Source organism: Lonchura striata, chromosome 19 (assembly GCF_046129695.1).
Source record: "Lonchura striata isolate bLonStr1 chromosome 19, bLonStr1.mat, whole genome shotgun sequence".
Taxonomy (NCBI): Eukaryota; Metazoa; Chordata; class Aves; order Passeriformes; family Estrildidae; genus Lonchura; species Lonchura striata.
The window spans coordinates 447,580-464,970 of NC_134621.1; the positions used below are offsets into that span (position 1 = coordinate 447,580).

Here is a 17,391-nt window from a genome sequence, read left to right on the forward strand (position 1 = left end):
GAAGTCCTCCTGCCCAGCTCTGTGAGTGGGGAGGGTTTTTCTAGCTCAGATTCTTGGGAAGGCTCATCTTCAGGTGCTGGTACAAGTGCCAGCAAAACCTTGGGTAATCCCACAGCTCCCTGCTGTCTATTGCCACTCAACTTGTGTTTTAAGTGACTTAAAACAAAAAAGCCCAAAGTATTAGCTCTTAAAGCTTTATCTATTCAGAAGTGTTTCTATTTAGTATAATTATACATCTCATGCTATGATGTTTTTAATTAGTATTGTAGACTGCATTTGGTGGCGACCTATTTTAAGTTTCAGTTGTCTGAACTCTGAGGGGTTTGTGGTGTGTGTGCCCAAATTACAACCTATATGAGTGATGGTAGTGCTGCACTCTCCTAGGAGACATTAAATTCCTGTCTGGATATTGGTTGGTAGGACATAATTTGTCTCTGATAAACTGTTCAAGGCTAGGTTGGGTGGGGCTCTGGACAACCTGGTCTAGTGGAAGGTGTCCCTGGCCATGGCAGGGGTTGGCATAAGATAATTTTTAAGTTTCTTTCTAAAACAACAATTCTGGAATTCTGCAATTACTAATAATGCTTAGATCTCCTGTGCCTTATGGCAAGTCCAGAAGGATTGGTTTCCTCTCCTCAATATACCTTTGGATGAGGGCTTTTTCTAGTGCTGAGGGTTTTCTTAACTTTTTACATGTTTCATTGTGATGACTGACTGTTAACTTGTGTAATTTGTAAAAACTTCCGAAGAACATCCAAGAAGATCATCTTCTCTTCACAATTTCATTTTTATGATGGGACAGCATGCTGGGAGCCTGGAGAGAAATCCTGACCAGCACTGTCCCTATCTCTTCTGGTTTTACAGCAGACATTGCGAAGTGCTCAGTGGATTTATATCTCCCCAAATCCAGTTTGCCTTCTGAGTTTCAGTAAATCTCACAGCCACTGCAGTCCCTCAAAGGTTGCTCAGTAATGGACATTTATGGGAACATTCTCAAAAATAACAGAAAACTTGAAAGGTCCTGGAAAATGCCTTTGGATTTTGCCATAATTCAGTGAGCCATTAGCAGCTTTTTTTAAATTTACTAATACCACCCTATTTACATATGCTTGTGTGGCTGTGCATTAAAATACATGTCTTTCCAAACAATAACAAACCAGGAAAATAATCGAGAGCTAAATAGTTTCATGAAACTTTCGAGCCTGGGAGGCATGAGGAATTTTTCCAGCCACAGGCAGAATCATTTTAAGGCACTGGGGTAATTTAGGTTGAGAGGTGATGCTTGGCCTCAATGAGTTCTGGATTTAAATAGGTAAGTGTGGGAATGAAATAAGAACATGAAATGACTTCTTCAGGATCACTCTGTGGGTATTAACATGTGACCTGGGTTAAAAGCCAGGATTTTGCTTTTTAGTTCAGAGTTTTATCTACTCTTGGATCAAGCCTGAAGGTTTCTCAGGCAGAAGGAAAAGAAAAAAAAAAAAAAAATCTTTTCTTAGAGCATGACTGTGCAGTAGTGCGAAAACGTTAAATGCAATCTTGACTCAAGCAAGGCATTTTCATGGAGGCTGGGAACCATTAATGCCATTAGCAGATAGCCATCTGTAAAACTGCACTATTCTGATCTCCCATATGCAAGAAAAATTAATTCAAATGGGAACAGGTGCTGAAAAGTACTTGCTGGGATGTGGGAGGGAACAAGGAGACAGACTTACAAGAGGTGGCTGAAAGAGCTCGGCTTGTGTGGCCTGGCAGGACAAAAGCTGGTGTGGGTCTGATTGCTCCCTAAATATATCCAGTAGTAAGTACTAGGAGGAAAAGGACCTTGCTGTGGATGGAGAGCAGTGTTAGTAAAAGAATTAGTGGGTTGAAATTAGCTGTGTGTAAATTTAAACTGGAAATAGGATTAAGGTTTCCAGTTATCATAAACTTCTCTAGCAATTTATGAACCGGCGATCCCTTGTGTATCACACAGTTCCCTGTGTTCCAGAGGCAGCACAGCCCGATCCCCTTATATAGCACTTCGTTAAGCCTCTCTTTGTTCAGCCTCCACAGCAAGGTTGTGTAACCTGCTCAAGCTTTACATCCAGTTGTTTAAAACAAAAAAACTCGCATAAAAGCGTAGCTTGTTGTCTTGTCTTTTGATGAAATTACCAAAAAAGTATGAAAGTTGTTTAATAGGTCCATTATTTGCCCATTTATTCCTCTAATAAGGACTTATTCAATTTAGAAATCTAGTTTCTGAGGATTTTGTCCCTATGAGTGACCCTGCACTGAATTTGAAGTGATATATTTTCATCATGCAGAGCAATAGCTATTCCAAACAGCTAAAATCTGTCATGTTTCTTCAGTCCAAAGAGCTGATGCACCTGCCTGGACCAAGAGAATTAACTAGATAGAAACTAGGAGTTGGGGAAGCTTCCCTTGAGCCCCTTCCTTGTGCTTGAGGTTTTGGGGTTTTCACATTTTCCAGATCATCACAATTGCTGTGTCTGAGGAGCCCTGCTCCCTGGCAGAGCTCGGAGCATCCGTCTCGTCTGTCCCCAGGGTATCCCTGGTGCCTCCTCCACAGGTGCCGCGGCTGCTGCTTGTGGAGACCCGAGTGATTGATGGTGCCACCTAATTTTAAATTGCAATTGAAGCCTTATTAGCCTGTGATTGCTAATCAGAATGAAAGTTGGCTTTTGTTGGCTTTTATTACTCATTCCACTTTGTCCATATTAGTTACAGGCATAATGTGATTTCTGCTCTGTTTTGCTGATACATGGCACTCCCAAGGGATCCCCTTCATTAAAATCTAGATTTCTCTGTACAGCTTGACAAGTGGCTCTTACAGCCATAGAATGCTTTTTAATACTTTATAGTTCTCAATGCAAAGAAACTTCATGTTGTTTTCGTAGGTGAGGGTGACATAAATGTTCAAGTGCCTCCTGTTACTTGATATTTAATTATGAAAGCATCTGCTGGAAAAATAGTTAGAGCCTGGTGTAATCGGCACTGGGACAGCCCTGCTAATCTTTTCATTTGGTCTAGACATCAAGGATGCTTTGTGCTAGTCTGGCTGTAGCCTGATAATCTAAGACCTTCTGGACTACACATTTCGGTAGTCTTTATGAAGGGAAAAACTCCTCCATAAAACCCCTTAGGTTTGCGTGTTCCTCAGGCTGATGAATGCCTATTTGATTAGTTCATGGAAAAGTTATTTGGATGAACCTGACCATGGAGGCAGCTTGGCTCTGTGTTAGTGCCCTGATGTCTGAGAGGGCAGCAGCCCCTGGGTGTCAGGACAAGGGTGCTGCTCCTGCTTCTCATGGCTCTTTGAGCTCAGAAAATTCTGACTAAACAGCATTTCCATGTTACTTTAGAAAATATTTTTGTAATTAGTTACATTCCTAAAGAGATCCACAGATCCTGGCAATTGTTTGGAAGTGACAAATGGGTTTCCTTGCTCTTTTCTTCTTTTTCTGTTGTTAAGTAGCAACAAGTCTTCTTGTTACCTGTTTTAAAACAATTTAAAGATTCAAAATAAGCATCAAAATAATTAAGAAGTGCGTGGGAGGGCAGTAGCTGGAGCTTCACCTGTAAGATGCATTGGGAAAGTCATTCAAGGTCAAAACAAGGAAATTCTGTCTCAACAGTGGCCAGAACTGAATGCCTGAGGAGTACTATCAGAACATAAATGAGGTCTTGTGTTTTTGATGAGTATTTTAGTTCTTTGCATGGAAAAATTTAGATTTTATCTAGCCTGGAAGAATTCCAGACTTGTCAAAAGAAAACTTGCTGTCTGAATAAAACCACTGTCTGTTTTGGCACAGTGCTGGGAAGAGCTGGTGTGACTTCTCGTTGGGGTAGTGGTGATGATGTGAGTGCTGGGATGGGTGAAGCACAATGTGCCTGAACTTGCCATTGCTGGGGCAGGAGCAGCTCCTGCTGTGCCCGTGCCAGTTGTGCTGACCTGCCCCAGCCAGTTTGTATTGAGATAAAACCCAAGTCCCCTGTAATCTGATGTTGCCCTACAAAGAGATAAGTGTGACATTAAGGAAATACAAGCTGGGAATGCATAGTGGAGTTACTTTTTGACCTCTGGATAAGAAGGCAAAGCCTGGCTCTGGCATTTCTGCAAATCTGTCACTGTGGACTGTACCCAGTGTGGAAATCCAGGCAAGGAAAGAGTTGGAACCCCGCAGGGGTGAGACAATGCTGCATTGCCAACTTTGCTGGTTCATACTTGGTTTGATTTTGTGCTGCTTTCCTGTAGTACCGTGGCTTGATGGTGGTGGAAATACCAGTGTTCTGTGTTCAGAGGGTTCTGTGTTCATTGTTCTATGTTCAGAGAGTTTCAGGGAAGGTGCAGATACACATCTGCGCTCCTGGTCCCACTTGCCTTTTTTCCTCTCCCAAAAGAGTATCTTCTGTAAAATGCAGATCATAATCTACATATTTGTGGGGAGGAAAGACAAGAGGATACAGCAAAATTAAATTATGGTGGGTTTTTTGTCTTTGCCTTATTTTAAACAGTCAAGCAGGAGAAACAGCCCTTCTAAAATATATTTATATAGAGATGATGAGGCCTTGGCACACATTTCCCAGAGAGGCTGTGGACTTCCCAGCCCTGGAAGTGTCCAAGGCTGTGTTGGTTGAGGCTTGGAGCGACTTTGTCTAGAGGTAGGTGTTCCTGCCCATGGTAGGGTGTGGAACAAGATGGGTTTTAAGGTTCTTCTCAAACCATGCTATAAGTATCTGTATCTGTAAATAATATGTTTTGTCTGTTTTTGTAAATATGGTTTGTTTTGCAGTCTATAACATTTTGGAGCAACATTATCTTTCTTTAATCAAAGGCTGTGTTTGTTAAGAACCAAGTGGTGCTAAGCAATGGGATGGTTGACTATGGTGAGGTTTGACTGAAGTACCCTGGAATGAGAGGAGAAACACCTCAAGGAAGGGCTCAGGGCTTGACTAGGTCTTTCTGTAACATCTCAGTATTTGCAGGTCATCCTGCCTCTCCCTCTCCTTTTCCCTCTTCTCTCTTATTAGATCTCAGTGCCAGATTATTTCCCTGCCAGCTTTTAGAAGCTCGGCTTAGTTGTCAGCAGCTTGTCTGCTAATAGGCTCAACTGTTTGCCATCAGGGCTGTCTGAACAAAGCATCCGGAAATGTGGAAATTCAAAAGAAGTATCGCTGGTGAAACCCAACAGAGAAAACCTGTGCAGGTTTGGAGGGGAAGCTGCCAAGCTATAAATATTTATATACTAAATGCATATGCCGGTGTGTAAATGAAGTGCTTTTAAAGCCTATGAGAAGTCTTCCAAACCTGCCTTGGGTATGGTTTAGTTTATAAAATATATTTGAAACCTTTATTTGTATGATCATATGTTTAGACAGACACTGCTAAGGAGTGTGACAGTGGCGGGTGCCCACCGTTTCCCTAGGACAAGGCACGTGGCATAAAGATCTGTTTTCCTGGTGGCAAATTTTATTTTTCTAGTTGTTGGTTCTGGGACCACAATTGGAGCTATTTGTGTAATTTCTGATTGTTTTTCAAAACTGGAATATTTTTACACAGTGAAACTGAGTTTACCTCAACTTTTTAGACAAGCTCCTAAGGACAGAGCTAATAAAGAAATTGTGTTTACTAAATCACACAATTCTGTGAGTTATTTTCATGATTTGTTCAGTGTTTAAATGACTTGTAAAATGTACTTAGATATCTTTCTAATTTTAATATTTCAGTTAAATAAGTAGGTGAGCTTAGCATTACCTTCTGCACCAGTTTTGGTAATATAAATATCCATGCCCAGATATTTATAATTTCCAATGATTATTTTAATTTTTTCCCCCAGTATAACATACATAGTAACCATGTGCTTTGATCTCTTTATTTTGTGCTTCCTCAATAAATCTTAGTTCATAAGGAACATTACTGAATGTTGCAATTCATTTCACCACTTCATATTTAATGATTATCATGTAAGAGCATCTTGGGACTTGTCTACACAGGAACTACAATGTAATTAAATGGGGCTATGCATTTAAGGACTTGCCTGCATAGGGAAATTCATTTGAATTTTAATATGATGTGAATTTGTAAGCATATTGGTTTTGTCTTGGGATGTATTTTATGGGTATTCTTTTTTTGGAGTAAGAACTTCTTGTTACAAGCTTATTTTGGAATTGCAAAGTTAGTGTTTCTCACACACTTTCCTCACTGAAGAGCTTGAAATCTGGTCAAAAGTAGATGTTTCGCCATGTATTTTTGCTCATAGAACTATGTCAATATTTATTTGAGTTTCAGTTTGTAATGTTGGTTTTTTTTTTAATTTCAAGAGTTTCCATTAGAGCAAACAATTTGATTTTGCAATTCTTTTTTCAGAGGATCTAATAGCTTTTTATGTTTTGATTTTTGTAAATTTTCCTTTTTCATAGGTGCATATATGTGTTGGGTTGCACCACATGTAGATCTGGACTTGGGGATAAGCAAATTAATTTTTTAAAAAATTATCTTCTTGCCAACAATGATCAGTGTAACCTTGATGCTGGACTTCCAGAACTTTGTTTTCTTCTTCTTACACAGAATCCCACGGTGGTTTGGGTTGGAATGCACCATAAAGCTCATTGAGTTTTATCACCTGCCATGGTGGGGGGCACCTTCCACTATCCCAGGTTGCTCCAAGCCCCATCCAACTCGGCCTTGGACACTTTCAGGGATGGGGCAGCTGCAGCTTCTCTGGGCAACTTGTGCCAGGGCCTCCTCACACTCACAGGGATGAATTTTTTCCTAATATCCCAGGTGGGTCTGCCCTCTGACAGTGGGAAGCCATTTCCCCTTGTCCTGTCGCTCCATGTCCTTGGATGAAGTCCCTGTCTTTCTTTATATATGTTTCCCTACTTGCCTAGATAAAGATGTTGATCCAGGGTGAGATACTATAATGCACTTCCATTACCACAAAAAGACTTTTCATGATTCTGGGTTTAGTTTAATAGAAAATGAACACAATGTCCAAAACTCCCATGGTGCCAGTCTGGCTTTAGTGCCCTGCACAAAGTGCTTCAGTCAAGTGTCCTGCTGAATTCAGATTATTTTTTCCCTTTTTTTTCTTGTGATTGAACAAAACACTAGTCCCAACCATTCAGCACTAGCAAGACCCGTGTAGTCAAAGCTTCCACATCCCTATGGTGGCACCAACAGGAAGGAGTTGGAAATACTCCCCCCAGAAGCTCTCGGATGGATGATTACTGACACCGGGGGGAAATCAGACCACTGAGGTGCAAGGTTGTTTTTTTTTTTTTTCCCCAATAGATACTCAGAAAACTTCATATTGGCTAACACTTAGCAAACAGAGGTGACATTTGAGGCATCTGGAAGACAAACCTGACAAGAGTGGCATTTCCATGTCAATACTAAAAACTGCTGGGAGTTCACTGCTCTGGTAATATCCATGGCATGAGCTGCAGGAGCTTGAGCCCTTTGGCTGGGCAGGGAGTTCCTGCTTTAATAACCCTTTTCTTGTGTGCAGTTTGGACACTTGCTTTGATGTGGAGAAGTGCTGGTGTAACAACACTTGTGAGCAAGAAGCTGCAGCGTGGTGGAAAGGAACAAAAACTTCCCCCGGTTTGTGTGGAAAGCACTAATTTATTCCAACATATTGATGCTCATGCAGTGCTTAGAACGAGTCTTGCTTATATGTCATTATGTTTCTTGTTATGCTATTATTTTAAGAATGGCCTTCTAAAATAGAGAGAGCTATGCTATTTTTCCATATCTTTGGCTGCCTTTTGGCAAAAATCTTCCTGTTGCCAGAAGTCAGATCAAAATTAATGATGTTTTTACTTCTAAGGCTTTTGAAAGGAGCACTGGCACAAAATAAATAAATTTACATGAGTGAATAGGTCATTATACCTTAGAAAGACAGGGGGGTAATTTGACTTGGTGTCTTAATTAGTTTCCAAGCTAAAATTAATAGTGTGTGGAATCCCTCTTAGTAACATGACTCAGAACTATTTATTTTTCAACTCCTCTTTTCAGATTGATGGGTGTGTTACCTTAGCATTTGAGAGATGCAAGCAGCACTGGAATGACAAACATTTCTCGACAGCTTTAGAAAGATGGATGGTGTGATGACCCTGCAACAGGTTTGGGTGTTTGTGTTTTCCAGTGGGTCATTGTGACTCTTGCTTCACTTTCATTCTTAATGAGGGAGGAAGGAGAGGTGAGACCTAATTATGGGTTTGAGATGTCTTTTGTAATCTTAACTTCTCAGTGTACAGGTTTGTCATCCAGCCCTCAACAGAAGACCATAGTGATGGTCATCCCCAGCTCATGGTCCCAGTTGGTGCATTTTGCTTTTAGAAAAGAAGATGATTACTCAATTTTACTGCAAAGGTGGTACAAAATTATTAGCTACACCTTGGATATTTATTATTGTATTGTTATTGCATTATTACTTTATTTGGCAGTTCTACACATTCTGCATAGAATCACGTTTTAATGAAGAAAAATCCCTTACCAAAACTAACCTATTATGGGCAAAATCCTTATGCTTGACCAGAATCTTTATGTCTCTTACATGTCTTATGATCTGCAGAGTTGTGATAGCCCTAGGAGGAGATAAAGCCTTGAAAATACTACACGTGTGGTCTACCACATAAAATATCTGTGAAATTAATAAGAAAAAAAATGCATTTTTAATATATTGATAGCTTTCTGGTAAGTTCTGCACAGATGGAATCGCGTGGTTTCCTTTAATTTGCTTTATTGCCAAGATTTAAAACTAAATGAAACCATTGTCATACAAATGAAGTTACAGCATTGCACTCATCAGTGTGCCTGTGATATTCTCCCCTAATAATTAAAACTCTTTAGTATATTAGAAACTGGGCTCCTTTTGGCTTTGGGAGCACACAGTGGAGGGAAGAAATGAGGCTGTTCTGCCAGTGCAGTGTAAATCCTGAAATGCCCCTCAGGGTTCCTTTGCTTTCTTTTTAGATCAGAGAGCAGATCAGATTTTGAGCAACAGGAGAAGGTTTAAATTTTGTTGTAAGCTCTCTACTATATACTTGATCATTTCCTTATGTGTGCTGTATATAAAAATATGACTTGAAGTTCTCCTTGATATCATATCCTAATATTCAAAAGCAGTAACTCCTGTGGAATTATTTTACTAGTAGGTTTGAGCTATGGGTAAGTGGAGCAGGTCAGCTCTGTGACATTTGGACAAAGTTAGCATGCTGCATTGCTCAGGCACATCAGTAAAGGCCTATGCCACTTTACACCCTGGTTCACATTTAAACTTTTTTACTGATTCTGTTGCAGTGGCTTTTGGGGCTTTGAGGTTTTTAATATTTTGGCCAGAAGGAGCTGTAGATTTTCATTTTGCCAAATATGGCCATGCCAAATAAAGTTCTCTTTCACAGATGCCAGGAACTTCAAGTATAAAAATTAATTTATTTCTGAAACTAAAAGATATTTTGAACAAGCAGTTTATATGTTTGCACCTACTGAAATAACCTCTGCCTCCCCAAAAGCAGACAAGCCTGCTGCTATATGTGCAATGATACTTTTGTCTGTCTTGTAGGAAGAAAAGACTCACTAATAGGATGTGTCAGCCATAAGCAGTTAAAACCAACACATCTCCGTGTGATATAACAGAGTAGTTTATGGATTAATACTCAGGTTTCTGGCAGGAAGCACATTGCAATGGATTAGTATTCTTATCATTTGAGTGACAATTTATAAAAAGCTGATTAAAATGACCTGGATCTGGGACACCTGGGTTGGAGCCAGGAGATATGTGGAAGTTATTTAAATCTCACCTTCCTACTTCCCTGCTTTAATCTCCTGGGCAAGAGCAGAGCACAGCATGGCTGCTTGATTTTATAGCTCTCTAGTAGTCACAGGGGACTGAAAGCAGCTGATACTGATGGTCTGGAGGGCTCTTGAGTGATCTGCTCTTTCTACATCTGCCCTGCCTAAACCCAGGAGCTCAGGATTCTGCTGTAGTTACTAGGCAGAAATAAAATATTTGCAGCTCCTTCCTCTGTTCTCACTCCTCTGGAGGAGATTTGTGTCTCTTGGTTGACTCGGGATCCCCTGCTTGACTTAAGTACTGCATTCAGTAGCAGAAATACTTCCCCAAGAGTTCCTCAGTAACAACTTTATTCCACCGCAGGAATTTGTCTAAGCCATCTTCAGTATCAGATTTTATCTGCAGTGTTGCTCAAAGCAGCTGCACTGTGTTCAGAGACCTGGCCTGGTGTATTTTAGGACATATAGTAACTTAAACCAGATACTGACCTTGTGAAATACCTATCTTCAGCAAAGAGATTGTTATTTGAAGTTTTGTTTATTTTTTAAATTTTACGTTGCACTCATGGCATGCCGGCATTGTGACAGATATGATTTAATGCAAAGGAATCTCTTGAAGAAAATATCTTTGCAAAGTGATTCAGGGGATGTTTTGGTAAGGCATAAAGGTGGTACTTTTCTTTGACAATAATAATGGTTCCTAAAATACACAGTAATAAAATAGTTCCTGAAGAAACCATGTTACAGATGTCACATGCTTCTGACATCTATTTAGTGATGATAATTAATCATTAAAAACATGCAGGGGGAGGGAACAGATGTGGGGTGATCACAGCTCAGTTGTGGAAGTGTGTTTAGGGAGGTGAAGTTTTCCTTTTTATTCCAGGGCAGCAAAGCACAGATAAACGTTGCTTCATTGCCTTGTCTCCATGACCCTGGAAAGAAAGAACACTTTAACCCCTCAGTGGGAGACACACCATTGTGGTGCTGCTTCTCTCCTGGGGTACATGATGCACCAGCACAGCAGTGAGAGCTACCTAACAGCTTCCCTCTCCTCTTTTTGTGTCCAGGGTGACCTGACCCAGAGACATATATAAAAAAATTGAAAGATCCAGAGGGAAATTAACTGATTTTTGACCAGATCAGGTCGTTCTGTGGGTGCAGTTGGTTTGGTGAGCACAAGGGAAGTGCGTGTGTTGTTTATCTAACTGAAACCCATTTTTTAGCAATTTTCATTTTAAGTTGAAAAGGCAGAGCCCGACAACAACAAAATCCAAAATGATGGGAAGATATTCAGTGCAGCGTGTCCTGCACTTGGAAATTGCCTCCTTTGATCAAGAAGGCAAAAAGCATTGATGGGCAAGTGTCCTCCTGGGAGAGGGGCTCAAGAAAGGCTTGGAGAAAGGAGCTTTGTTTATGGATGCATTAACTGTGTGCTAAATAAAAAAGACTTGGTGCTGGTAAATGGATAATATTATTAGCTTTTAGCAGCTGGCCAGAAAGCAGTATTCCTTCCACAGAGTTTATTTCTCCAATGTGGATCACATGAGGTGAAGCCTGTCTGTGGTACCCAGCTTTCATTTCCCCTGAAGCCATGGCTGACCTCTGTGAGGCCTTGGGAATACACTAATTAGGTGGCTCACAAAGTCAGCAGTATTCAAGATGGAACAGCTTTTAAGGGCCTTCTTTTATTTTTATTTTTATTATTTCATTTTTGTTACACTATCTTCCTAGTAAAATATTATTTTACTGAGAAGATCTAGGTTCATCGGGTGTCACCTGACCTGCTTCTCATTTACTAAGCCAGGAGATTCATGTCTTTTCTTCCATTTCAAGCTTTGGGCATCAGGTGCATTAAAGAAATTAGGTTAAGTGAGCTAGTTTTTCATTGGTACTAGAAAACTGGATTCAAAGATCAAGACAAGAAAATTTTTTTATGTGGAGTAAAGTAGATAAAGAATTTTGGTACAAATGCCATATTTTTAAATTTAATTATAATTAATTTCTAGCTCCTTGCAGCAGGCTTGGACACAGTAGGCTTGGACACAGCAGGCCCAGGGTCTTTCCTTCCATCCCCACTGCTCTTCCTCAAGGGAGTGCTACAAGCACATCCACACCTGCAGAGCCAGTGGTTTATCCAGCTAGGCTTCCCTAGTTACCAGCAGTGTATTTCAGGATATGTCCATCATCCTCTCCTCTATCCTGACCCCTCATCACTGTGTCAAGCCCCACAGATGCAGCAGCATTAGGAACATGTTGCTGTGACACTCCACATTATCAGCCGTGATACAAGGAGCTTGAAAATCTCCTTGTCATGGCACTTGTGGTATCAGCAAAGGATGTTGTTTGCCCAAAGTGCTGAGGAAGAGGCCCAAGCTGCACGAGCTCAGTGACCACTTGTTTTGTTGGTCAGAGCCACTAAAAGGATTTGGATGAGCTGAAAACAAACATGGAGCACTGTGCCAGGCATGCTGGCAGCTCCAGCTGCTGTTGCCATTAAGGACACTGAAATCCTAAATGCCATGTGAAGCCTAAAATGCCCAATTCTGGGGACAGTGTCTCTGGGAATCCTTGGAAAGCCACACTTGTGGGTAGTCAAGAGAATAACAGCATCACCTCTTGAGCACTTAAAAGCAGAGCTGGCACGACGAGTTGTTACTCAAACTGGTCAGATGGGTGGATAGCAGTGAGTCTGCCTTCTCCATCCTGAAAAATCTCTGAAGCCATGAGTATCAACATTTTCTTAGCAATTTCCTCCTGTTGTATTCCCTGTACAGAGCAATGGGCTTTTAAATACTGGCTAATAATAGGAATTTGTCTGTTGTGGGGTCGGGGGGGAAATAAACTGTCAGGTCCTTTATGTGGCAACCTTTTCAATTTTGTGGGACATGACGGTCTGGGGTTTAGCTGCCCTCTTCTCTAACAAGTAACAAGTAACATTGTTCAGACTTGCATTGATCTTGTTTTTAATTAGAAGCCTCTTTGAGATGGAAAATATCAGAGCAGATCTATAGTAAGACTGGAAACTTCACTGCCAGAGGGTTTTCAGATACGGCCTTAAAAAAAAAAAAAAACTAGAAAAGCTATTTCTAAATCCTTAAAATATTTGACTTGCTTTATTTTCATATCTTGAAGACAAACAGGTGCTATGTGCCCTTTATGGTTCTCAAATATACAATCTCCAAGCCAGCAGTCTCCAAAGCCTTCCCTTGTTTGTACAATTAGGGTGGGATTTTCAGAATCACTCAGTGTTGGTCTGTCTCTGCTCTCATTGAAGTCAAACTGCCGTTGACTTCAGTGAGAATCGTGTTAGATCAGCACATGAGTGCTTTTGAAAATCCTTCCCTCCACTTTTTTTTTATTCACATCTGTGTACAATTGAGTAAAAAGACTTTTGTAATATGCTTTAATTTTTCTTTCTCATTTTCATATAAAAGTGATTGGAAAGAAACCAGAGGGAAACCTGCAATAATCTTGACTTTGATCTTATTTACCATGAATTATATGTTATGTTTTTCTTCTCCATTTATGTAATTATATTTTACTTTATGACAACATAAGATAAATCACTGAAAACATGAGGAACATAAATAACTAGGTAATATGGAGAGGAAGAACAGTCTCGGAGGAAAGTACTTGACGCTTCTTGGTCTGGTGAGTTTCCAGTTTTGCTTAAAGCTACTTTCTTTTGCCTGCATGGGAAAAGCCAGACACTTCATGTAAAAGGCTAGTGCTGAAACCTGATGAATTTGGAGGCTGCATGGGCAGCTGCGAGGAATGACTTTCTGGATGTCGCCTTCCCAGGAAGTTGCAGGTTATTGCCCAGGTCTCCACAGTCTGCTCTGCCACTGTGCTTTCCACACAGTTTTGGTCCACTTGCTCCTCCTTGGTTCATGCACCTTTTTGGTTTCCAATGTGTGTTTCAGTGGTGTTTCTGGTTAACTGTTTGCTCTTGGGCAATACCAAAGAAAACCAAAGATAATCAGAGCTTTCTGTAGCTCATGGGAATTGGGAGAACTGCAGAAACACCTAATTCAACAAGATCAATATTTGCAAGACTTGCCCTATACAGCCCAGCTTCACCTTTGGCTGTAGATATTCATTTAAGTGCTCTAGCGGGGCATCCAAGCTGTAGTGGTTTTTATTTCTATTGTATTAATGTTTGCTTGGGTCTGTAGCAAGAGTTTTTAGCTGAGGAGGAGCTTTGGCCATCACCTATAGCTCATCTCCATCTCCCCATGTGATACATAGCAGGGGGGATTTTGGAGACCAGCAGGAGGAGGTGACTGCTTCACTCATTAGTGCTGAAAATTGACCAGAACTGTCCTTCTGGAAGGCTTTGAAGAGAAATATGTAGATCCAGAGGGTTATTCTGTTGGCAGAGAACACATGGAAGCATCCTTGGATTCAGGGGTGGTTTTGCAATGAGAGGACCTCAGAGTTACCTTGAATTAAATTATCTTCTAATGGCAGGGTTCCATTCCATCTTTAGACTCCTAGGGTTGTCAGTTCTGCTGTAAATACGTGTTCAGCATTAGGGTAAAATGTTATGTCAGTCCATGGCACACTGGTTGCCTGTTTCAGCTACTACTGTTTCCACCACATGTCACCGATTAGAGCTGGGCCAGCGGCCAGGCTGGTCCTTGATACACTCGAAATCCAAAGTAGTCTATGAAAGATGTTTATTAGCTGAAGTGTGGCAGATCTGTTTGATAAACTCTACGGCATATTGTTCCTCTTAGTGCTCTCTGTTGGTGTTTTCATGTGAGTAGGAGGAAAGGTGTTGGACTGTTGTAATTCAGTAGATGTGATCTCCTGCAGGACCATGGATGGCAAATGCAGGATGTGCTCAGGGCTCCACTGGCCTAATTAACTGATAATTGTCAGGCCACTGTCTTGGGAAACTAAATTGGTGGTCTTGATGTTCAACATCCAGAGGGTGTTGAGGTACTGAACAGCCCGAGAGGCTCCCCAGGGAATGGTCACAGCCCAAGGCTGCCATAGCTCAAGGAATGTTAGGACAACGATCTCAGGCACAGAGGGGGGTTCTTGGAAGTCTGTGCAGAGGCAACAGTTGGACTTGATAATCACTGTGGGTCCCTTCCCACTCAGGAGAGTGTGATTCTATGAACTGATGGAAGGAGCAGAAGTCGCCTGCAAAGGCAATGGACACACTGTCCTCTTTCCCTGTCAACTAGTCCTGAAAGTGCCAGCATCATGTAATCTGCAGCTGCAAGGTGTTGTTACAGAAATCTTTGCATAGTCTTAATAAAATTATTAGTCTGTGTGCCCTCCAGAAAGTCTGAGTGCTCAGCCACCCTCAACCAGCAGGCATTGCTGGTTCCAAGAGATAGCTTGAAATCAAACATTCTTTAACATTTCACTTATAAACAAAGTGGAAACCAATGTGAAGAAACCAAAGGAGAGAAACACCATGGGTGTAAACAGCTCTGAGCAGTAATGTGACAGCTATACTAGGAGTTGTGAGATGCTTAAGATATAATTATATTAATTGAGATGAGATCTGCACAAAAAGCATGATGAGCCTGCCAGAGAAATAAACCACAGAGTACTGGCTAGCCTGATTAAAATTTAGTTTAGGTTCTTGAGAGCTGTTGCCATGTCTTGTCACTCAGGGCTTTTTAGATGCTGTAGATTTAACCCTCGCTCTGCCCTTTTGGTGGCCAGTATCCCAGATACTGAGGGCAGATAATATTCTGCCATGTTCAGCTGAACTGATGCATTCAGACTTCCTGAGGAAAAAGCATCTTGAGTGCTTCTAAATAATTTCTTTATCTAGGCTTCATCTTACTGAATTTACTGTTTGCTGTAACAGGCAGGACTCTGTTGGCCTGGCATGAGATAATATGTTTGACTTCACTCTTTCATTCTTGTGGAATGATATTTGAGATGCATGGCTTTTTTCATTTTTTTCTAGAATATCAGGGGAAAATAATTTCAAATGGAGAGAGAATTTTGCTGAACATCTGGGAGCAAAATGGGGAAAGTTTGATAAATGACATCTTGCTGACATGGAATAGCAACTAGCTCAGCGAAGGAATCTAGGGCATTGCAAATAAAAGGATTTTATTAAATTTAGATCAGTTGGAAGTACAGCACCATGCTGTATACATACGCTTGACAGTAACAGATTATTCCAATTGTCAGATTTTAAAAAGTGAAAAAATTCAGTCGGGAGTCATTCAGTCTTAATTTCAGGAGCAGCCATGTCTGTATACAATAGACACAGACATTTTTGACTACTTAAGTCAGCAGAGGAGATTCTTGTTCAAAATTTATGTTCTGATCAGAGCTTGATTGCTATATTAAATATATGGAAATATTTGATACACTAAACATGGCATCATCAGCTTATACTGATAACCCAGCGCGTAAGTTAAATTTTTTTCAGGTGTTGACTATTCAGCTGTTCTTCATTTTAGCCATTTTGTGTCTGAGACACATTGAGTTTAAAACTTGCACATTATTTTGAGTTTTTCCATTGCACACAGATACCTTTATGTATAAGCTTAAATACTGTCAAATAAGCAAAAATCTCTTCACCTGCACAATTTTAATCTGGAAGTAACTCAAGGCAGTCAGACCTTTGCAAGTAGAAAGAAAACCTGTGACTTACAAACAAAAGTAATTTTAGTGCAAGTATTTTCTGGAGAACAGACTTAAGTCCTATAGAGCTTTTTCCCTTGTATTGCTCTACCATCTGATGTCAAATGTCTTTTTTTCCTCCATTTATCATAATTGCCTCTGAAATCTAACAGTGAAACAAACCATTAGCAAAACACTGAGCTGCCAGAAGCAATCTCTGATTTCAGATGCTTTACTTGCTCAGAAGAAACTTGTCTCTGTATCCTATAGAGATTCTTTGTGAAACATCCAACATTTCCAGGTTAGTGGTGAAGTTGAGAAGATCTGACCTGTCCCTCCAGCATGAGGTAGAGGGCAAGGACCTGTCAGTGCTTTGCTTCCAAACCACGGTCTTCACCAGCTCTGGTGGTCGTTGGGAATGACCCTGACCACTCCACTCAGCCATAGCCCTTACTTGTATTGTTGTTTTTCACACATAAAACTGACTGGCTTTAGATTTGCCTGGATGGCAAAGTGCATTCAGTTTTTCCAGTGATATTCTTATAAAACAGATCCTGCAGAAGCCTGAAGGAGTTCCGAGTGGGCAGATAGTGCTGCCTGAATTTTCCCATAGGCTGTGTTAAAAGTCAAATTGGGTTGTGACATTAAGTAACACCATATGGTGTGTTCTCTCCCTCCTCCTCCAGCTGGAGGCTCAGAGCAGTTCCAGTAGCGTTTTACAAGAGTTGATTGATTGATTTTAGGGTGGGTTATAGGTTCTGGCAAGGTAGGTGATCTTGGAAAAACCTTAGTGTTTGTCTTTTAAAGAACAGAAGGTCTTTAAAGAACATTTGCAGGGACAATTTGTACTAATATAGAACTGCGATCAGGAAGCTGGGGGGGCTCAGCCTGGAGAAAATGAGTCTCAGGGGACACCTTCTGGCTCTGTACAAGTCCCTGACAGGAGGGTGCAGCCAGTGGGGGCTTGGCTCTGCTCTCAGGGA

General features: G+C 40.9%; 1 protein-coding gene across 1 annotated transcript in view; it reads left to right on the forward strand.

Moving 5' to 3' along the window:
* Positions 1–17,391, forward strand: part of COX10 (cytochrome c oxidase assembly factor heme A:farnesyltransferase COX10) — a 95,709-nt gene that overhangs the window by 45,569 nt on the left and 32,749 nt on the right. The gene's annotated exons all lie outside the window — the stretch shown is intronic.